The sequence below is a fragment of the Cyanistes caeruleus genome, chromosome 8, assembly GCF_971803275.1.
Source record: "Cyanistes caeruleus chromosome 8, bCyaCae1.hap1.1, whole genome shotgun sequence".
NCBI lineage: Eukaryota > Metazoa > Chordata > Aves > Passeriformes > Paridae > Cyanistes > Cyanistes caeruleus.
In genome coordinates, this window is record NC_141708.1 from 36,926,442 (window position 1) to 36,950,074 (window position 23,633).

The window sequence follows — 23,633 nt, forward strand, 5'->3', positions numbered from 1 at the left end:
AAACATCCATTGGAAGCTCAAAGAGTTTGATTTTTGCAATTCCTGCATGGAAAAGGATAATCATGGTCATCCTGATGGGGTGGATGGCTGAGAGCAGGGCGGTTTGGGGGGTTGAAATTGCCATGCTGGATTTCTGTGGGATCTTGGAGGGAGAAATTGGATGTGAATAAGCACTTTTTATATAAACATTTTCCTTTGGGGATGAGCTAAAAGAAGTTGCAAATCCATATTCAACAGGTGTTTATTATAAAAATAGGCTTCATTAAGGCAAGAATTTGGGACACTCATTCATCTTCATGGACAAACATCTTTTCCTGGGGGTTTATCTGGGTGCCAGAGCTTTTGGGCTTTTTTTGGGCTGCTGTGCTAACATGGTCACTCCCTCCTCCACCACCCTTCTCCCAAATAAAAGGTGGCAGAATATTTGAAGGCTGAATTTCCTGGCACTTCTTGGCAGCCAGAGATGTATTGAGCACAAACCTCAAGTCTATGAATCTCTATCTTAATTACAAGATACTGTAGTTATTGAACAAATATCCTGATTTTGATTCCATCCCTGCACAACCCTAGTGACATGGAGCATCCTCATGGTGGGAATTCCTTGGCATTTCAAATACATTAGTTTGAGATTGGTTAATTCACACTACTTGGCTGCATATATTTGAATAGTCAGTAGAGAAATGGAAACTTAGTTATTGAGAAGATGTTCTCAACATGCAGGGAAAGCACAATCCTGCCATCTCTGGAAGTGTCCAAAGCCAGGCTGGGCAGGGCTTGGAGCAGCCTGGGATAGTGGAAGGTGTCCCTGCCCATGGTAGGGGTGGGACTGGATGGGCTTTAAGGTCCTTTCCAACCCAAACTGTTCTGTGATCATTTTTTTTTGCTAGAGAGGTGGGATTCCTCCAGAACCATCCCTCCAGTTTGCTGATAATCACAGGAGTCTTACAGGAAGATTTAAACGGAATAATGTGAAAATATTGTAATGGCAATATTTGGTAGCTCAATAAATTGCTAATTAATTAGTTCCATTCGGGATTGTGAGAGACATTCCTGTTCAGACACTTGGGAAACCTTTAGGATGATTCCACTGCTCTAAAATACAGCTATGGCTGAGAGCTTGAGGTAAAATGGATTTTTTACTCTATTTTCTTTTCTTCTTTATCTTTGATTAATTTTTTAAAACTTTCCAGGCCTTAGCAATACTTGGAATCTCAGAATGGTTTGGGTTGGAAAGGACCTTACAGACCAAGGGACACCTTATTAAAACCTAGTATTTTGTGTGTGTAGAATAAAACAACAGCTAAGAATCATTTATTCATTAGGATAGAAAATAATGTATAAATGCAGCCCAGCAGGGGCTGGGATAACAAATCCCTCCCAGCAATATGTCCCCAACAGAGCCATCAGGGGCTGATGTGCATTATCCCATTTTCCATGCTCACAGCAGATGGCACCCATTAGTTCCCAGTATCCCATTGCACACTGGCAGAACAAGTCATGAAATGATGATCCTCATCCTCTCCCAGGCCCCCTCGTACCTTCCTGGCTAATTGGAGGCAGCAGATGGGTAATTTGCAGTCTAGCACGACATAATTTAGGGTGCTTCATAATCAGGTGTTGTTTTCTTCGTTGCAAAGAAAACATTTGATAGGGCTGGTTACAATAATTATTTCTATCAGCAGGGAAATAAAGTTCCAGCAAACCAGCTCAGGGAGATAACTCAATGCATCCCAGGTGCTGAATTCGGTAATAACTCAATGTGAATAACTCAGTGTGGCTCAGGTACTAAAACTGGCTGATATTTTAGGGGGTTCTGCCTTGCTGATCTCATACAGCTGGATCTTCCTCCAGAACATCTGGAGCACACCACAGCCCCTTCCAGAGGGATGTCTTGGGAGCAGCCATCCATCCCATTGGAGGGAAAATGTGGTTTAAACCTGTGGAAGGGAGTCTTGAGACAGAAAATGATGGGGGAAGAAAACAGGAGAGAGAGTAAACCTTTAGGAAAATGAGGGTTCTGAGCACCCTGAGATAGTGAAAGATGTCCCTGCTTAAGGCAAGGGGTGGAATGGGGCGAGCTTGAAGGTCCCTTCCAACTCAAACAAGTCTGGGATTCCATGAATGCCTCCTACCTGCCGCATATTCAATCATATACTTGATTTACGCAGGGCTAGTGGTTTGGGTGATGTGGATTTCATCCGGTTTTGGGATTCAGGAGGAGTTCTGGACCTGGAGCAGTGGCCCAGGGCAGGGGGCTGATGTTTGGAGAGGTGGTGACAGAGCCAGGAGAGGGAGAGGTTTGATAGAAATATTCATAATTTGTTTCGTAAGGCTTTCACCAAACTGGCCAAGTCTTGAGATCCAGCTGGGATTTTAAGGTGAGTGATTTACTTTTTTAAAAAGGGGTCTCTAAATATTCCTGGGCAGTGGCAAAAGAGGAAGAAGTAGCTTACTCTGGGTGAGTAGCCCAAGCCGAAGCTGAGACAGGGCCTCCATAACATTTGTGCCCACTGCATGTATTTGTGTATAAATATAAATGTGAGGGTGTATTCTACTGAGAAAAGCAATGGGAATATGGAAGCTATAAACCTACAGGAATAGCACAAAGTTATAAAAACATACTCCACATTATAGCATGAAAAGAGCAGCTGGTTTTAAGGCTGTTTTATTGCATTTCTAGGAGGAGCTGCTGTTTTTATTTTAATGTTGTTTTATTCTGAAAACTGCTGAGTTTGTTCATTTGCTCATGTGGGCTGTCCTGGAAAATATGGAAGTTATTTGCTCTGTGGGGAAGGTTCCTGAGGCAGCAGAGTGTCCTGGGGGTGCTGGGGGACACGGAGCTGTCCCTGAGGCAGCAGAGTGTCCTGGGGGTGCTGGGGGACACGGAGCTGTCCCTGAGGCAGCAGAGTGTCCTGGGGGTGCTGGGGGACACGGAGCTGTCCCTGAGGCAGCAGAGTGTCCTGGGGGTGCTGGGGGACACGGAGCTGTCCCTGAGGCAGCAGAGTGTCCTGGGGGTGCTGGGGGACACGGAGCTGTCCCTGAGGCAGCAGAGTGTCCTGGGGGTGCTGGGGGACACGGAGCTGTCCCTGAGGCAGCAGAGTGTCCTGGGGGTGCTGGGGGACACGGAGCTGTCCCTGAGGCAGCAGAGTGTCCTGGGGGTGCTGGGGGACACGGAGCTGTCCCTGAGGCAGCAGAGTGTCCTGGGGCCAAGGAGGCCAATGGCATCCTGGGGGCAGCAGGAGGAGCATTGGCAGCAGGGCAGGGAGGGATCCTGGCCCTGTGGGCAGCCCTGGAGGCAGCTCTGGAGTGCTGTGTCCAGCTCTGGCTCCTCAGCACAGCAGGGCCAGGGAGCTCCTGGAGCGGGGCCAGCGGAGGCTGCGCAGCTGAGGAAGGGCCTGGAGCATCTGGGTGCCCAGGAAAGGCTGAGGGAGCTGGGGCTGCTCAGCCTGGAGAGGAGCCCCAGCTGAGAGGGGCCCTCAGGCCTGGCTGGCCCTGGCTGCAGGGAGGGCTCCCAGCAGGGCCCAGCCTCTGCTCCGGGGGCCCAGCAATGGCACCAGAGCCACGGGCAGGGCCTGATGGCAGCAATTCCCCCTGGCCAGGAGGCACAACTTCTTCCCTGGCCACTGCCCAGCCCTGAACACATTGGCCACAGAGGCTGTGGGCTCTCCTGCCTGGGGCTGTGGCACAGCTGTGTGCACACAATGCTGTGCCCTGTGCTCTGGGATGGCCCTGCTGGAGCAGGGAGGTGCCACCAGCTGCCCTCTGAGCTCCCTTCAGCCTCAGCCATCCTGTGACTTGTATAAATTATTTTAAGGCATATGGAAAAGGTGTGGGAATTTGGGAAGCTGTCCCTCCACCAGGGCAATCACCAGGTCAGCTCATGGACAGAACCACTGGAGGAAGCTCCTCTTTGACACTGAGACCCCCCAGACAAAGAGTGCCTCCCCTCATACTGCTGCTTTGTAAAGACTAAAATACACAGTTTTGATTGATTCTTTGCAAAATGTGTCTGTGGTGTATAGGGGAAGAAGGAATTGTGGTCTTTGGGCTGTGCCCTGATGACCCCAAGCAGTGATAACTGAGCTGTCAGGACTGATTTGTATCTGTTTCTTTGTTATATTTTCCATGACCTGAAAATGAGAATGGTGGTAGCTGTTCCTCATGGGACAACACATCTACTTCCAAAGAAATTTGTGCTATTTACCACTTACATCTTCACCTCTAGTAGTTATTTTCCCTACGTTACTGAAATCAGCTCTCCTCTACCTGTCCCAAATCCCTGGGGCATGATAATTTCCTGGAACAATAAAATAATATCCATGGGTATGGGTAGAAATGTCAATGGGCCAATTTCTGTGCAGACCATTCCAGAAATCTGATACCATATTTCCCACGTGGAATAATGGAAGTTGCTGTGATGGATGTTGACATCAGTGACAGAAAAGCATGGGAATGCCCATGGGAAATATCAAATCAGGAATATTCCAATCAGGATTGCAGCTGGTGATGTCAGAGCTCTTTTTGTTCAGAAATTAATGTTGGAGCTGAATTTAATACCAAAAGCTTTTTAAAAGGCTGAGAAAGAGACATCAGTAAAAGTAGGACTTGGATTCTTTTTCTTATAGAGGGATTTTTTCTTGAGTCAGACTCAAAAATAATTTTTTTTTTTTTTTTTTTAATTATTAAATCTCTATTAACTCTGCAGGAGGTGCTGGGATCACCCCACTCCTGCTCCTCTGCTCCCTGCTCTAATTCCCACTTTCCTTCTGTGTCCTTCAGTGATGCCACTGCTGTACTGACCTGATTCCATTGCTCCTTTTCTGAGGGAATAGCTGAAAAACTCAGTGTTTCTTTAAAAACTTCATAACCCAAACCTGGAAGTCTTTGGGGCACCCCAGCTTGCTGCCCTGCTCTCTCCTTTCCTGTCTTCTCCAGCTTTTTTCAGGTTTCTTGGCTGTCCTTCCCTCTTCCCTTTTTGCTTTTCCTTCCCCCTTCCCCTCTGCAGGGCTGAATCCTTTTCCAGTGTCCTTGAACTGAACTTCCCAGGAATAATGAGGGTTATAGTCCATTTTCATAGGACACCTTCCTTGCCATCCCCCACTCCCGCTAAAACCTTCCCACCTGCTGCCCTATGAACCTCATTGTCCTGAATTTTCCAGGGAAAAGAGTGGAATGGAGGTTTGGAAATATTTGTCCCTCTGGGACGCAGAGGCAGGCACACAAGTGTAGATGTGGCAGGAATTTCATCTCAGGGTGACATTTCCAGAGATATATATATGAATAAAAGATATATTTATCCTATAGGATAAAAATAGGAAAATACCATTGTTACTCCTATTTCTTCAGGGAGAATCACAGCTCCTTCTGTTGCAATCCAAGTGTTTTTAGGAAAAGGCATCCAACCACCAAAAAGTGTTGGGCAAGGGCTTGAGAAGCAGCAAAATTCTGGTGTAGGAAGGCAGATGGAATTTGTGATGGGAAAGGGCTGGAAAAATGGGCCATGGGGTGGAAGGACAATGAGGGAAGGTTCCCCCCTGGGGTGATTCCTCTTGGCATGAAGCCATTCCTTGGTCACAGTGCTGAGACATTCCCTATTCCCATTGCAGCCCAGTTTGGAAGTGTAGAAAAGGGAATGAAAAGCAGCCATGGGGTATGAATGCAGCCCATGATAATGCAGGATAATGCAGTTTTCCAGCCAGGAGCTCCATGGAGATGAAGATGTACCCATATGTAGAGGCCACCATGAAATGGAAGCAGTGCTTCAAGTGTTGATGTGCAGGAGAATGAATAAAAACACCCCCAAAAGAATGAATAAACCCAACCTTCTAACTCTGGCAAGTTGAGAAGCATTTTTGCCACCCCTGTTGCTAAATAATGTGGGTTTTTTCGTAAATTCAGGGTGTTTTTCCCCTATTTCCCAACACCTGTGCTCTGTGTGTATCCCATGGACTGCAGATCTGACACATTGTCTCCAAGGACTGGCTGGAATTTTTGTCATCCGTTATCTCAGATGCTTTTTACACTTCTTGCAAGCACTGGATGATCTCAGAAGATCTTTCAGCCTTTATTTCCCTTCCCCTGACAGGGAGGTGGGAGCCCTGATGGATTTTGATCCATTGTCCTGAGGTGCAGGAAGCTTTTCCAGACTTTGGGAAAGCTGTTGGCAATTCCCTGAAACAAAACCCTCCCAGAGGCTTTGGAGGGCGAGAGCTCCAAAGCTGGGACAGCTGTAGGCGAGGAGGCAAAGTGACACCAGGATGGTGTCACCATCTGCTCCCCTCAGGGCTGGAGCTCCTCCAGCAGGGATGGCTTGGAGAGGTGGCAGCTGGGCCTTGGAGCTGATGGATCTCCTGAGGGCACCCCATGGCAGAAATTCAATTAAAAGGTGGAAAACGTGGCCCTGCCCTGCCCAGGCTGCTGTTGGGGTGACCTGGCCTCAACGCCCTCGGCTCAAGCAACAGATGGAGGAGGTTTATGATTGCAAAATTGTGGATTTTCCTTCAGGCTCTTTGTGGTTTATTTCCAATATTACAAGCATGATGGATTTTCTTCCATTTCTCCAAGTCAGGCCCTTGTCCCATGTGACAAGCAATAGGAGAAGGTGAAATGGCCAGGGGAGGTTCAGGCTGAACATCAGGAAGAATTTCTTCACCACAAGGATTGTAAAGTGTTGGAACATAGTGCTCAGAGTGGTGGTAGAATCCCCAAAAATAATAATCCTGGCATAGTCTGGAAGTGTCCAAGGCTTGGATCACTCTGGGATGGTGGAAGGTGGTGTCCCTGCATATGTCAGGAGGTTGGAACAAGATGAGCTTTCAGCCCAAACCATTCTGGAATTCTGTGCTGATTTCCATGATTCTTGGCCTTCCCCCTCTGCCCTTTTTTTGCCAATATATGAAGGAATGAGCTGGAAAGGACCACAGGGCAGAGCAAGAAGTGATGGCTCTCTCTGCTTGGGAGTGCTGCACTGGGACTCCTGGGGAACAGTTTGTTTTCTGCTTTTCCAGCAGGAATGAATTGATATTATTGACTCTTCCTGCCTAAAATCACAACACAGAATGGATTCTACCAAAGCTCCCTCTCATGCGGCATTTCCAGCACCCAGAATTAATTGCTGACCAGCATCCTGAACCAGAGCTGCAGCTTTAATCATTTATGATCCTTGCTGCTTTGAATATCCTCAGGCAGTTTTAAAATCTTCCTTCTCCTCCTGCAGACTTTGAAGTGTGGCGCTAATTGCCACAGAAGGTTGGGGCTTTTAATGGCGCTTGTTTGGTTTTTGGTTTTTTTTTGGATGAGCCATCTGCTGCTTGAGGCGATTCCTCTGAGTTCTCAGATGTGTAGTTGACTTGTTGATTTTTAGTCTGTTGTCTGAGATTATACATGTGGCAACAAGCCAGGTGAGGCCAATTTTCCTTTACTGTCTTTACATTTTCTGGCACATTTAGTGACTTGTGAAGATCTGTGGAATGTGTCCCTGTCCTTGGCGAGGCAGCTGGAAGTACATGATCTTCAAAATCCCTTCCAACTCAAACTATTCTGGGATTCCTGAATTCAGCCCTACTTTTTTGTTAACAAGAACCACAATTTTTATAGAAAAAAAATAATAATAAAAGCAAGCTGTGTCTTAAAACTATTGTAATGTATTTCCATATAAATGTCACGTACGTAAAGTATTATATTTATATAAAGGTTTGGAGCTGGAGCTCAGCACTCAAAATGCAATTTTGTGTTCTGACAAACAGTTCAGTTTATAATCTCGGGGTTTTTCCTAATTTTTGTGCAGAGAGCTGGTACCACCTTAGGTTGGCCAAATAGATCCTCATGGAAACACCTCTGGTTCTGAAGGGATGAGGGTGTGCAGGAATGAAAGGCTGGTGCACAGAAATTCACCTTTTTTTTCATTTATTTTCTAAGAAAAAAACCCCAAAAAAACAAATATCAGAATCATGGAGTGGTTTGAGTGTGAAGGGACCTTAAAGATTCCACCCCTGCCATGGGCAGGGACCCCTTCCACTATCCCAGGCTGCTCCAAGCCCCAAAGTCCAGCCTGGCCTTGGACACTTCCAGGGATCCAGGGGCAGCCACAGCTGCTCTGGGCACCCTGTGCCAGGGCCTGCCCACCCTCCCAGGGAACAATTCCTTCCCAATATCCCATCTAAATTTCCCCTTTGTCAGTATGAACCCATTCCCCCTTGTCCTGGCACTCCATCCTTTGTCCAAAATCTCTCTCCATCTTCCCTGTTGTCCTCTTCAGGCACTGAAAGGACACACTGAGGTCACCCCAAAGCTTCCCTTCTCTGGGATGAACAATCCCAATTCTCCCAACCTTTTAATATCTGTCTTTAAAATATTTTTATCAACCTAAAATCTCCCTCAGGGTAAAAAGAGCCATCAGGAGATAAGGTCCCTTCCAACACAAACATTTCTAGGAGTCTAAAAAAAAGTCAAAATTTTACTACTCTTCTTCTCATCACAAGGGCATAAATAGCATTAATTTGTGCATGGAAGTTACACTAAGAGCCAACTTGATGACTCAAATGTAGTTTGTAAATAATCAAGTGGTTCGGAGTCTTAAAGACAATTGTTGGTTTAGAAAATCACAGCTCACAAATTGTTCTTGCCTTTCTCCAACTGAGTTATAGCCTGGGAACTCATTGTTGGGTTTTTTTTTCCTTTGAAGATATTGTCTAAAGAGCAGAGACAATTTTCCTCCTGCAGAGTTAAAAAAAAAATCAAAACTAATCAAAAATATGTATCTAATGTTGGGAAAGCAGAGTGTGCCAGATGGAGAAAGGCAGGCAGAATTCCAGGGGTTTGGGGCAAACCAGCGCTACAGAAGGTTTATAGTTACCCATATATTTGCTTTTGCTGCAGTGAACATCTCCAAGAAATTTTCCAATGTCTTTTTCCCTCTGTCTTCCTTCAGAGCCTGAAAAAAAATTTGCTGCAGTAAGGAATGCATGGGAAATAATAAATATTATTGCAATTTATTAGCTGAAAAAGCTGCTAGAACACCATTCACATCAAAAGAGTATGGTTTTACTTTATAAAAATTTTTAAATAGCACAATTTGAAAGATTTATTTTCCTCTCTGAAGTGGGATGAGGAAAGGGTGATGATGAAAGAGATTTTAGGGATCAGATCTGGTTCTTGCTTCCTGGAAAGAGCAAAACCTGGGATTGCACTTTGTTTTTCCCATCTGGAGGGTGTGAAACAGCCTGACAGGGCTGAAGGCTCCAAACTCTTCCCTTTTCTCTCTTTTTCATGATTTTTTGCAGGCAATTCCTGTGTTGTGCAAAAGGAAAAAGGAAACAATGGGGGGAAAAAATTCCACGTAATTTTGTCCTGCAGCAATACATTGCTATCAATAATAACCATCAACTATTAGATGCAAATGTTTTATCCTAGAATTTCAAAATGAGGATGTTTGTGTCAAAATGATGGTTTACAACAAATGTTTCTAGTTGGGGGGAAAAAAAAAAAAATCTATGTTCTGGAATAAATGTATTTTTAATGAGAGGAGAGAAAAATCCGTGTTCTGAATTTTCAATTTCGAATGGAACAAGAGTTCCATTGAAGAAATCACACATTTTTCCTGGGAAAATGTTTCCCTCAAAATACTCCCACCAGCTCTGGACAAGTTTGTAAGCATTAAGTGGAACTGAGGAATGAAGCAGTGAATTTGAATTCTCTTGACTTTCTTTAATAAAAAAAAACAAACTCAACAAGTGAAGATGCCTATGGGGGATGCAGGAGTAGAAAATTAATTCATGGGATGTAGACAGGATAATCCATGTTAGCAAACCCTTGGAGCAAGTTTACAACAAGATGGAATCAAAGGGAAAAAGAGAGCAAAAAATGGTATATCAGCTTGAATTTATAGATAAATTTACTACAGCACCTTGTGATGCAGCTCCTTTTCAAATCTCTTTTTGTGCCCAGGATGGATTTGGGTTTTGGTGTCAGGCTTTGGAGCTCCATTTAAAATTCCTGTAATTTATCAATTTTAGAAAATTGAGGGAGTTTTCTGCCCAGTAACCCAGAATTGGGATGCAGGGTCCACTCATTTTGTGATCATTATGAGGCACCATTGTAATTAAATGTCAAGGCCTATGCTTTATAAATAATCAAATGTTCTCTATTAGAGACATAGTAAAATAATTCCACCTCTAAAATACAGAATAATATCAGCTTACATTTTGCCTGCTGTAATTTAAACACAAAGGGACCAAAGAAAACAGCCTTAGGTTGCACCAGGGGAGGTTTAGGTTGGATATTGAGGAAAATTTCTCCACCAAAATGTTGTCAAGCACTGGGACAGGCACCCATGGCAGTGGTGGGATCAACATTCCTGGAGGGATTTAAAGGATGTGTGGAGGTGGCACCTTGGGACATGGGACAGTGGTGGCCTTAAAGCTCATCCAGTGCCACCCCTGCCATGGGCAGGGACACCTTCCACTATCCCAGGCTGCTCCAAGCCCCAAAGTCCAGCCTGGCCTTGGACACTTCCAGGGATCCAGGGGCAGCCACAGCTGCTCTGGGCACCCTGTGCCAGGGCCTGCCCACCCTCCCAGGGAACAATTCCTTCCCAATATCCCATCTAAATTTCCCCTTTGTCAGTGTGAACCCATTCCCCTTGTCTTATCTCCCTGTTCCTTGTCCCCCGTCCAATCCCAATTCTTTCTTTGCCTCTTTGGGCACTGGAGGGGGCTCAGTCAGTGATACCAACCTGGGAACAGTGTAGGAATAATCCTGATTTATTTATGTTTCCTGTTCTCCTATCATTCCTCCATAAACACCCAGAGTTTCATAGGCTGAGTACTATTCCTGTTCTGGATATATTCCCATTTCTTTACAGCCATCACTCTACCAGTCCTCTGCTTTGAATTTAATGAGTATTAACATCAATTTTAAGTCTCAGAGCAGATCTTTTACCCATGTCCAGACTTGGCACAGGGGTTTATGATTATGCTGATGATGGCAAATCAGGCTCCAACAGCACCACTTTCAGTGGCAGCCCCTGATCTCACTTTGAGTTGCCCTGGCTGTTGATACAAAAGATACACTTAAACTTTTAATTCCTTGGTGCATTCCAGCAGATTCTTGTTGTATCTGCCTGTCCCTGTGTAATGTCACTGTGACTTCAAAGTGGGGGCCAGCCTGGACACTGGGATCTTGGAGAAAGAAGCAAGGCTGGCTGGGAATACCCACCCTCAGAGGGGTAACATTTAAAAGTAATAAACAGTGTTATCACTACCGAATTTGGGTGTTAATTTAGGTAAGGACATAGCCTGAGTGTGGCTCTTGTGAGAGGCAGCGCTTCTGTGACAGTGCCAGGATTGGTGTGAGGAGATGGGGTTACCTTTGGGTTTGGCTCCCAGAGCTGGGGTTTTGGGATGGTTTGGCTTTTAGGAGAGCCTGTTTTTTATCGTGAAGTCCATGTGGGGTCTATTTTTGCTGAACACAGAAGGCTGGGGCTGTTTAGGAGTCCTCCCACTCATGTTTTGCTAGGCTGAACCATGTTGTCACTGATCCTCCTGATGCCTTGGAGTGGCTACCTAGAACAGAGGCTAGACAAGATTAAGAGAATAAGAGTAGGTATTTATTAAAGGCCTTCAAGAAATATCACCTTGGGCAATCAGAAGCCTCTGAGAGAGGGGCTGCACCCAAGATGGACGATGGTCATGAGCTTTCCAGACAGATGCAAGTTTGGGCCATTTACATATCAGGGCTTGATCATCCACTTACAGCTTCAGGAAATGAAGTCATTTGCCCCCAGTTTGCTTCCCCCCAGTTCAATTTTGTTTATACTTTTTGGAGCCTGAGGTTGTAGAGTGTCCTTGGATCTCAGGCCTAGAGGGATTGTTTTGTCTGACCAAAATGTGAGGACAGTTAACTAACACTTTATGTGGAGTTTAGAGTTATGCACTAATGCAGTACAGAATTTGAACATAAAAAGGCTAAAATCTTAAGGCATCACTTCAAATCTCCACTGGAGGTTCAAGCTTCCCATTCCAGAGAATTAAAGAGGGAAAACATCTCCAGCTGTGTGGGAGAGTGTGTGAACAGATCTGACCCTCTGCTGGACAGCTTCTCCCTCACCATCAGAGCTGGGACACTGCCAACCCATCCCACAGGGTTGGGCACTGGGGCACTCCATGGACAATGCTGGTTATTTCCAACCAGATACCCTTAATGGATATGGGAGCCTCAGGCACTGCTGATGAGGGTAGGTGAGAGAGGACCCTCAACACTGGGATTAGCCATTGGTTTCCTGGGATTTTTGGGATAGACTGGACTATGCTGCATTCTCCATGAGTTATCTGCTTCATTAAAGCCTGGCCATTACACTAATGGGCATCTGGCCAGTGGAGAGTCCATGCAGCCCCTGCTCCTCTGGAACCTCTCCTTCCCTTCCCATGGCCCATCTTCCTGTCCCAGTCCTGCAGCAGCTGTTTCTCTTCACGTTCAAGGCACCAAACCTCCTGTCTTTGTTCTCCACGCACAAGGTCCTTATCCCTAGATCCACTTGTTCTTGTGCTGCCAAACTGTACTGGCAGGAATCCTGCAGCAGGCTGATTTCCTTAATTATGATTATTTTCTTCCCCCTTCTGCTATCTCTCCAGCTCAGCAGCAGTCCTCCAGCCATCTTTTCATTCCCTGACCATCATTTGTCAGCTTTTGTCTCCATTCTCTGCTGCCCAAGAAGTCCCCACTTCTCTCTTTCCAAAGAGAAAAGGGACAAGTTATGGCTCTCCTGAGGTGCTGTCACATCACAGAATTCACACAATCACTGGCTTGGAAGAGACCTTCAAGTTTATCAAGTCCAACCCATGCCCTAACACCTCAACTAAACCATAGCACCGAGTGCCACATCCAGTCTTTTTTAAACACATCCAGAGATGGTGACTGAACCACCTCTCCAGGCAGACCATTCCAGTATTTTATCACTCTTTCTGTGAAAAACCTTTTCCTAATGTCCAACCTAAATTTCCCTTGACGCAGCTTAAGGCTGTGTCCTCTCATTCTGTCAGCTGCTGCCTGGAGAAAGAGACCGACCCCCACCTGACTGCAACCTCCTTTCAGGAAGTTGTAGAGAGTGATAAGGTCACCTCTGGGTCTCCTTTTCTCCAGGCTAAACAACCCCAGCTCCCTCAGCTGTTCCTCACAGGGTTTGTGTTCCCAGCCCTTCACCAGCCTCACTGCCTCCTCTGGACGTGCTCAAGCATCTCAACGTCCTTCCTAAACTGAGGGGCCAGAACTGGACACAGAACTCCAGCTGTGCCGAGTACAGGGGAAGAATGACCTTCCTGCTCCTGCTGGCCACACTATTCCCAATCCAGGCCAGGTACCATTGGCCTTCTTGGCCACCAGGGCACTGCTGGCTCATGTTCAGTCAGGTGTCAACCAGCACCCCCAGGTCCCTTTCTGCCTGGGCACTGTCCAGCCACACCACCCCCAGCCCATAGCACTGCAAGGAGTTACTGTGGCCAAAAGGCAGGACTCAGCACTTGGACTTATTAAATTTCATCCCACTGGACTCTGCCCAACCATCCAACCATTCCAAGTCTCTCTGCAGAGCCCTCCTCCCTTCCAACAGATTGACATATGCTCCCAGATTAGTGTCATCTCCAAATTTACTAATGAAAGACTCAATACCCTCATCCATGTCATCAATAAAAATATAGAACAGGACTGGCCCCAGCACAGACCCCTGAGGGACACCACTGGTGACTGGCTGCCAGCTGGATACAGCACCGTTCACCAGCACTCTCTGGGCCCATACATCCAGCCAGTTCTTAACCAGCAAAGAGTGTTCCTGTCCAAGCCATGGGCTGCCAGCTTTTCCAGGAGTTTACTGTGGGAGACAGTGTCAAAGGCCTTGCTGTAGTCCAGGTACACAACATCCACAGCCTTTCCAGCATCCACCAGGTGGGTCACCTGGTGATAAATGGAGATCAGGCACCAGGATCAGAATCAGACCTACCCCTCCTAAACCCGTGCTGGCTGGGTCTGATCCCCTGGCCATCCTGTAAGTGCTGCATGATGACATTCAGCATAAACTGCTCTATAACCTTACTGGGTACTGAGGTCAGGCTGACAGGCCTATAAATGCCAGAATCTTACTTCCCACCCTTTTTGTGAATGGGTGTCACGCTGGCCAGCTTCCAGTCATCTGGAACCTCACCAGTGAGCCAGGACTGCTGGTAAATGATGGAGAGTGGCTTCGCAAGCTCATCTGGCAGCTCCCTCATCACCCTGGGATGCATCCCATCTTGGCCCACAGATTTATAAACATCCAAACATCTCAGCAGTTCTCTGACTGCTTCCTCCTGGATAACAGGGGGACCATTCTGCTCCCTGACACCATCTACCAACCCAAGAGGACAGTTGTCCTGAAGGCAAGTCATCTTTCCACTGAAGACTGAGGCAAAGAAGGCATTAAACACCTCCAACTTCTCCTCATTTGCAGTTACTAAGTTCCCTCCTGCATCTAATAAAGAGCAGAGGTTGGTCTTACCCTTTCTTTTACCATTAATATATTTATAAAAACATTTTTTATTATCCTTTACAAATTCACTAAATTAAGTTCGAGCTGAGCTTTGGCCTCCCTAATTTTTTTCCTACCCTAGAAATGCCCTAGAAACCCCCTTAAATATTTCCTGAGAGACCTGACCCTCCTTCCAAATATGATACATCCTCTTTTTATTCCTAAGTTCCTTTGAAACCTCACTACCCATCCAGGCTGGATGTTTGCCTCATTGACTCATCCTTTGGCACACAGGGACTGTGTCTGTTCCTGTGCCCTCAAGATCTGTTTTGAAGCACTACATGTCCCACCACAACTCTGTCCTGCTCTGGGATGCAAAAGAAATTATCTTCTGGTCTTTCCTTGAAGTTACCTTCATGGTCCCCATTATCTACAATCCTTTTACTCTTTCCCTTCATTTCCTTCTCTCTTTTGTATCTTTTCCCTCACCAGATAAGCACATTTTGAGCTCCTCAGTGACAGAGTTCTGAGCTGCTGCCCTATTTTCTCTCCTTTCCACCAATATTTATTTGTGGAAAGCTGTTGGGATTTCTTCCATTCCACTTCTACAGCATCATCAAGTCATGGTTTGAGCTGGAGGGGGCTCACAGAGCATACCTGGCACAACTCCAACACCAAAGGGCTCTGATTAGAGCATCCATCTGAATGGATGGATTTGATTCTTATTTCTTTTTCCTTTCTTCATCTTTTGGTCAATCAGCTCAACTATTGTTCTTTAAGTAAAGCCACTCCTAAGCATTCATAAAAAAAACCAGGACCACCAATCCATCTTTGAACTTGGAGAGTTGTGGATTCTGGAATTCAGAGTTGCCAACTACAACCTTCTCTTGGCATCCCCAACTTCCTTCTTCCTACATGTGGTGGAAGAGCTGTGTTGATTCTCCAGCCTCCACACAGGGATTTCCAGGGGTTTATTTCCTCCTTTTTGTCTTTTTTTTTATTATTATTATTTTGGTGGGTTTTTTTCTCTCTTCACTGAACTTTCAGCTCATTTGATCTGTCCTGATGTCTCACAGCTCATTTCTGGATTTGTCTCTTTCCCAGCAAGAGCGTTCCCTATATGGAAAGTCTCAAGATTTCCATATGACAAAACCCTCCAGAGGTTTTATGGCTGGACACTCTGAGCCTGCTCTGGAACTGCTGTTATCCATCAGGATTACTTTGACCCTTTTGTTGGGGCCCTGACTCCTCAGTTTTCTTGCTCCAGCTCTTCATCTTTTCCTCCATGACCTGCTCCCATCCAACCTTTCCACTGGTGGCTTTGGCATCCCACACCCATTTATTGCAGTATCCTGGGGCTTCTTCCAGATGCTTCTGAGACTGGGAGAAATTCCCAGTAAAGACCCACAGAGCTTCCCAGGCTTTGAGATCCCCTAGAAAGTGCAGATTTGCTGACAATAATTACATTTCCTGTATTTATTTCTTCAAATTGATGTTTATCACCGAGTTCTATGCAGGATTTTGCTGTTTGAAGCAAGGTGTCAGTGATTCTCCCAGAAATTTCACCACAGATTGTCCCAAATCCAACAGGAGGGATAGGAATCATTGAGCTGTGTGCCTTGGATGGAACAGACATTTTCAGAGGTTTAGCTGTGTTTATATTCAATAAAAAAAGGGAAAAAGTTCATTTAAATCTGCTAAAGCTGTGGGCAACCTTCATTTCAATTTAATCTCGGGTTTGTTCAGGCTGAAAAAGTGGTTTAGGGTTATGTGACAAAACTTCTCTAACAAAGCAATTTCAGACCGGCTGCTGAAGGGGCTGGCAGATATTTAAATTCATCAAAATTTTTTGCATTTAATTTTTTTTTCCCCCTCAGCCCCTGGGTTTGTAAAATCCAGTTCTTGACTCCTGAAGTCTAAAGCTCTAAAAGCCACATCCTTAAGGCACCTGCTAAATTCCATTATGTCCACAGTCAGGCTGTAATTAAATGAAAGGTTGGCAGTTGTAGAATTGAGAAGAAACTGGAAGGTTTTAGAGTTTTATATAAATCATGATCCTATAAAGATGAAAATGACTATTACAGGAGGTTACTCAGCATTTGTCCTAGGTGCTGGTTTATTTTCTCATCCTGTTGTATAATTTTGGATATAAAATATTTGGGAACTTCACCCCCAAAAAGTTGTACTAAAATATGACTTTTGCACAATTCTGGGGCTGAGATGGGAACAGGGAATATCAGAATCCTGGAATTGTTTGAGTTGGAAGGGGCATCAGGATCACCCAGTGGCACTCCCTGCCATGGGCAGGGACACCTTCCACTATCCCAGGCTGCTCCAAGCCCCAAAGTCCAACCTGGCCTTGGGTACTTCCAGGGATCCAGGGGCAGCCACAGCTGCTCTGGGCACCCTGTGCCAGGGCCTGCCCACCCTCCCAAGGAACAATTCCTTTGTAATAAATGAGTCCTTCTAGTCCTGGATTGAAGCCTTCCAAACCATCTTTAGCCTTCTACAGCTGAGTGGGTTGGAAAACAATTTTTCCCAGGGGGAGAAAATGAAAGGAAATTAAATCAGGGAGAGAGAAGGGGATGTGAAGTTCCTGGACAGTCCTGTAGACCAGAGGGACTCAGCTCTTCCATGGTACTGCAGCTCCTCACCCTCAGCTGCAGCACCAGGCAGGGGTGTCTTCTCCATGCTGAAAGGACAGGAATTAGGCAAGGTAAAACTTGCTGGGAGTATTTGGGAGTTCAGTGGAGCGGAGGAAATGCGTCAGGCTGTAAAGAGGCTGAGAGATTTTGCACTGATGACGTCCAAGCCTTTATGCAGAAGCTGCAGAGTAAATCTTGCGTCAAACAACCAGGACGTGATCCCTGTTCTCCACTGCTGGTGAAGCCTTCCCAGGATTTTAACTTCCTGACCTTTTAACATCCTGACTTTGGACACTTGGAAATGTCCTCCAGGAAACTTTGCAGAAGGAGATGGATGTGAAAGCCAATATTGTTCTTTTCTGAAGCTGGGTATTTCCAACATCTCCCATTTCCACAGTTTAATGCAGTGCTTTTAAGGATGGCTCTGGCTGGGATTTTCTCTCCTGTCTTGCATCTGAAATTGGCATCTGAAATTCTCCCAGTGCTCTCTTCAACCTTTCTCAGATAAATCTGCCTGAAGGAAAACTGAGGAGGCACGAAAAGGTGTTTGGTTCTTGTTCTTCACAGGACCTGGAATTGGGGCTGTGGTTTTTAGTCTGGGACATTTACAAATGAGCTGGATTTGCCAGAGGAAGTGGGGAAGTGTGGGCAGAAAATAAAGAAAAAATCAGCTGAATATTGGCAAAAAGGAGCTCCAAAGGTCCCTGCTCTGACTTCCTGCTCCAAGCAGGGATGTCCCAACTCCTGGAGCAAAGTCATCATTCCCTTCATCAGCCTAATCTTAAAATTCTCCAAGGAAGGGGCATCACCTATTGCACTGCTCCAAGATTTCCTGAAGTTTTCCATCATGTCCAAGCTAAACCTCCTAAACTTGGAGGTGCTTTAAAAAAATTCCTGAGGGAATGAATCACAAGAGAAGTAATTTAAGCAAAGGAATCTGGCATTTAACTGGTATTATTACCACTATTTGCTTCAAAAAGCTATTGAGCTTGGTCTTTATTGTCAGAAAAATGGGAATATATCTAATCTCCATGGATTTGGGGGTGTCCACAAGAGCACAGGATCAATCTATAGGTACTGCATTATATTTTTTAATCTTCCATCATGTGTCCTTTCTGGAAAGGCTCTTAGAGACTTGGATAAATAAGAAATAAATAATTTGGCAGTTTAGGAGAGATTGCTCCACCTGGGAAACTTGGGAGAGCTGAAACTCTTTGGAATGTTGAAAAATCAGAGCCTTTTGCGCTGTTCATTTATTGTCCCACTGCTGCAAAAGAAATGAGAAAAAATTTAGATTTTAAATTCACCCCCAGCATGTCCTTGAGCAATGTTGGGTATTTTATGGATAAAACTCCCTAAGCAGGACATCTCCAAGGAATGCAGGCTCATTTAGGAAATGTTTTATCATTTGGAAACTCTTGATGAAAGGCCTCTAATAAAGTATTGAAGTTAACCTCGTAGCCTTATTTCTCCTTTTATGGCTGCAGAAGTTACTATTCCCATGTGGAGATTCCAGATTAAGGATAGTGAGACAGTGGAAGAGAAGGATTTTAATTGTCAGGAGCTTTGAAGTCATAATGGGACAAAGACCCTGTGACCCTGTGTTCCTTCTGGAGCTCAGGAGAAGCATTGGCTCACTTCTCAATTTGGCGGATCCACATTTTCCATCCAAGGCCAAGTTGTTATCAGTTTCAAGGGCTTGGAAAGGGATGAGGTAGCCATGGGAAAAGGGACTTGGATTTCTTTGAACCCCAGAATGGCTTGGGCTGCAAGGGGCACTAAGGATTAGCTCATTCCACCCCCTGCCATGGGCAGGGACAGCTTCCACTATCCCAGGTTGCTCCAAGCCCCAAAGTCCAACCTGGCCTGGGACACTTCCAGGGATCCAGGAGCAGCCACAGCTTCTCTGAGAATCTGTGCTAGGGCCTCCTCACCCTCCCAAGGAAGAAGTTGACAAGGTGGGGGGTATTTTATCAATGGTCTTGGAGGTTTTCTTATTCCCTCTTTGTGTTTGTCTCTTAACTTACTAAATAATACTAAAGTGCACCTCCTGAATCCTTCATGAAGAAAATGTGTCAAGGGCTATTTCATGTGGCTCTGGCTGCAGAATTCTGTTGTTGCTGCTCTTCTTTTTTGAGGACTATAATGCAAATACATCTTTATCTGTGCAAATTTCTTGGGATTTTGGCGTTTCCTGGATTTTTGGCTTTGCCTGGCTTTGAATGATCTGGTCAAGGCTGGCAGATAAGTTCCTTATGTGGGGTAGGTCTGCAAGGCACCAGTTTCTAGAAACTCTTCTCATTTGTTCAAGGTTTAATTGATTTGTCCTTGAATGGGATAATTAACATTTAATATATCTTAAAGATGTTCTTATCGCCCACTGGCTGATTAAAACTGCAATGGATGGGGTGTGGTAGGGTTTTATTTCACTTTAATGAAAAAGTGGTCATTTTGTACCCCTGGGTTGTTTCAGTTGGGGAATAGAATTAATTACGGACTAGTGAGACTCTGGTTCATTACAATAATTCTGGATAAATTACATGAGTAATTGGGTTGAATCATTAATGGGTTTGGCAGGCAAGGAGGTTTTACCATCCAGTGTCAGAATCATGTCACTCAGATTTGGGTTTATCTGTCACTTCAGACTAAATTTAAGCCAGAGTTTACCTACAAGTTTTAGCTGTAGGATGAGCGAAACTTTTTTAGTTTACCAATTTTAATTCCTGTAGAATTAAAATTAATCTATAGCTCTGTTTTCTCTTTCCTGCCTTTCTGAGCTGCTGTAAACACTGTGTTAAGTTATATCAGTATCACTGGGGGTTTCCTGGGAGCAATGGGAATGGTGGGCACACTGGAAATGGTTTTACCATCAGCAGAGAGGGATTTCTGAGCACTGTTCCCCTCTCAGCAGTGGGAAACCAATGGGACACAGTGGCTCCCTGCAGGGATTTAAACTGTGCATGTGGCACTTGGGGTCAGGGATTAGGGGAGGACTGGGCACTCTTGGGTGGATGGTTGGACTTGATGATCCTAGAGGGCTTTTCCAACAATTCTGGGATTCCTTGCTTGTCCTGATGCAGGCAGATCCAGCCATGGTGGGATGGGTGCAGTTAGAGGGGTTTAAAACAGATTCCATGCAGGATGTGGATGCAAAGGGTAAGGGATGAGATACTCATCGCTTTCAGCCTTAAAAGTCAGCAACAATAAGGATTTCAGCTGGATGTGGGAATACCTGCAGTGTGTATCCTCACTGTGTTGTGGCAGCTCTTAGATTTAATTGGAATTCCCTTCCCAGGCAGGTGGATTCCCCAAGGGGAGGCACAAATGGAGTTTCTGTGCCCAGAGAAAAGGCAGAGCAGGGGCTGTGACAGATGGCAGCCTACAGGTACTGCAGAAGGCTCCAGAAGAACTCAGAGCCCCTTCCAGGGCCTAAAGGGGCTCCGGGAGAGCTGGAGAGGGACTGGGGACAAGGGATGGAGGGACAGGACACAGGGAATGGCTTCCCAGTGCCAGAGGGCAGGGACAGATGGAAAATTGGGAAGGAATTGTTCCCTGGGAAGATGGTGAGGCCCTGGCACAGGGTGCCCAGAGCAGCTGTGGCTGCCCCTGGATCCCTGGAAGTGTCCCAGGCCAGGTTGGACTTTGGGGCTTGGAGCAGCCTGGGATAGTGGAAGGTGTCCCTGCCCATGGCAGGGGGTGGAATGAGCTGATCCTTAATGGCCCTCCCAACACAAGCCATTCCATCATTCTCTGACTTCCAAGTGTTCCCACCCCAGCACTTCCAGTAATCCCTCTGTTTGCCTGAAGGACTCAGAAAAGCTCGGTGGAATTAACAGAAGGTGGAATTTTTGTTTTTCTGAAATGGGATTTGTGAAATGGATCCTCCTGGCTGTGGGCAGATGTTTCAAGAAAGGCTGTTTGGCACTTGGAAGTGTGAACACCTGTGTGGAAACTGAACTGAGGGTGCCACTTTGCTCAGATGTTCAGGCAAACATCCCAAATCCATCTGCCACCTTCCCTTGGCACTCCAGCTTTTGGAAGTTCCAGTCTGACTTTGGCTCCTGGCTCATCACCAGCAAAGAGAGAGCCACAGGGAATTGTGTTCCCTGGGGTTTGAAACCTGTGACTTGTGGATCTGGAAAGTGCCATTTGTCAGGAAATAAAGAGTTACTATTTTCTTTAGATATTAGATATATATATAGGGAATATCAACCCCAAATATCAATCCCAGAATTGTTTGGGCTGGAAGGGACCTTTAAGCCCATCCAGTGCCAACGTTGCCATGGGCAGGGACACCTTCCACTGTCCCAGGCTGCTCCAAGCCCTGTCCAGCCTGGCCTTGGACACTTAAACAGTGGGTTCCTTCCTTGAAACACATGTTTGGAATGTGAATATTCCCAGAAGACAGAAACTTTTATCTAAAGCTTCACTTTGTCCCAAATGCACCAAACTTCTCCTTTTTTAGAAAACTAATTGAGGAGGAATTTGATTCCCATGGAGATGCTGACATCCCAAGGACACCCAGTGCTACTTTCTGCCAAGCCTGAAAGACCCATGGATATATTAATATCAGAACATTTATTAGGAAAATATAATTCTTAATTTCCAGGTGACTTTCTCAGATTATTGCAGTACTCTTTTTCAAAATCCAGGGCTATAATTCAGCCTCATGTCTGGGCTTTTTCCCCATATATATTTTATTTAAGCTTTGAGTTTTATTTCCTCTTTTTGACAGACATTTTATTTTATAAAAACCCTTTTAATCCCTAATCAAATTTCCATAAATTCTTTCCCATTTTACCACTGGAAGTGGTTTAGTGCAGACCCTGCCATGGAGAAGGAGCACTTTTGCTCCTGATTTTTAGTGCTGTGAGTCCTTTCTGTGCTGAATACCATGTTGGAATTCATCCCAATTTGTTCTTACATTCCTACTTGCCTTATAAAAGTGATAAAAGGAAGCCAAGGTTTCTTGAAGGGTCATCATGGCTTGAAATTATGAGTGTAATAATTGCTGAGGTTTTTATTGTGCCTTCCCCGTGCTGAGTGCTGAATCTTCCACCTTCATATTTGGGTGTTCAACAGCACCTGCCATATAAAACCGCTATAAAATCACTTAAAAGGTGTTCTTAAGGCAGTGAAATCCTTCCTGGCAGGGTGGGATATGTCCACCAGAAGGAGAGAAGCTGCTCCACAGCACACAAAAGGTGAAGATTGTTGACTGTCATTGCCATAAATAAATTTTTTTGGATATTCAGAGCAGTAGCACCATCCATCAACATACCACCAGCAGTGGGAGATGAGCCTGGGAATGGGAATCCATCCCTTCCTTCCTGGGAATCTGCTGGGTGACAGCCCTAAATTGCTCTCCTAACACTACTGTTGTACTCCCAGCACCAAAATCCCTTGTAGGTCACCCCCACCAGGTCCAGGAATTCATCTCTTTCCATGCCAGTTGGATTCCTTGAATAAGATTCTCACAGCAGGCCCAGTAACCATGAGATTTAGTTTGGTTTTGGCACATAAAACCTTGATTATTTATTTATTTTCACTAAATCAGGAACTGGCAGGTGCAACTACCGGCCAAGATGCAGGTGAAGTTACAGAAATTATTACAAATAAAAGGTAATCAAAGCTTTAAAAAGACATGTTTAAGTCTCCAGGTAGGCAAATCCCTCTTTTTAAAGGATAGAAGATCACCAAATTTAGGTACTACTCCTCAGAATACCCAGTACAGCTGTTTCTTATCTCCCACCTGAAAGTCAAGGTGCAAACAGAAAATACCCAATAAAATAAAAGAGAAGATAGAGATGCTGAGCTTTGAGCTCTTATTGCTAAATTTGAGTTAATAACTGATTTTTCCCATTTTTTCCCCTCTCTGATGTGTCTTGTCCTAAATGCTTTAAATCAACCTCATTACGAATATTGTAACAAGGTCAAGTGTGCAGTGCTGGGAGGTGGGAAAATGCATTAAAGAACTCAAATAGCAGCAAATTAGGAACCTCTGCATAGTCCTGTGGCATGATTTAAAACCCACCAGGGAAAACCTCATTTTTAATTTCTGAAAACACTCATTAACACCATTCTCAACTGATCTCAGCACTCATCTCCTGAGGTCCCACAGGACGGGAGAGTTCTGCCAGGGACTCTCCCAGGCAGCAGCAGGTTCTGCAGAGCAGCCAGCGAGGAGCAGGCACTGAGCTCTGGGTGCTCCTTTGAGGTTCTCCAGGTTCTTAGGCCAAGAAATGGGGTTTAATCCTCATTTTTAGGGAAGGAAATGGTGAACATCAGGAAACAACTGGATGTGGCTGTGTCCATGGGATCACAGAATGGTTTTGGTCTGGAAGGGACATTAAAGCCCGTGTAGTGCCATCTCCCTGCCATGGGCAGGGACACCTTCCACTATCCCAGGTGCCTCCAAGCCCCAAAGTCCAACCTGGCCTTGGACACTTCCAGGGATCCAGGGGCAGCCACAGCTGCTCTGGGCACCCTGTGCC

The 23,633-nt window shown here is 45.4% G+C and overlaps 1 protein-coding gene across 10 annotated transcripts in view; it reads left to right on the forward strand.

The window, feature by feature from the left end:
• PRKG1 (protein kinase cGMP-dependent 1) overlaps positions 1-23,633 on the forward strand; it is a 366,718-nt gene that overhangs the window by 275,903 nt on the left and 67,182 nt on the right. The gene's annotated exons all lie outside the window — the stretch shown is intronic.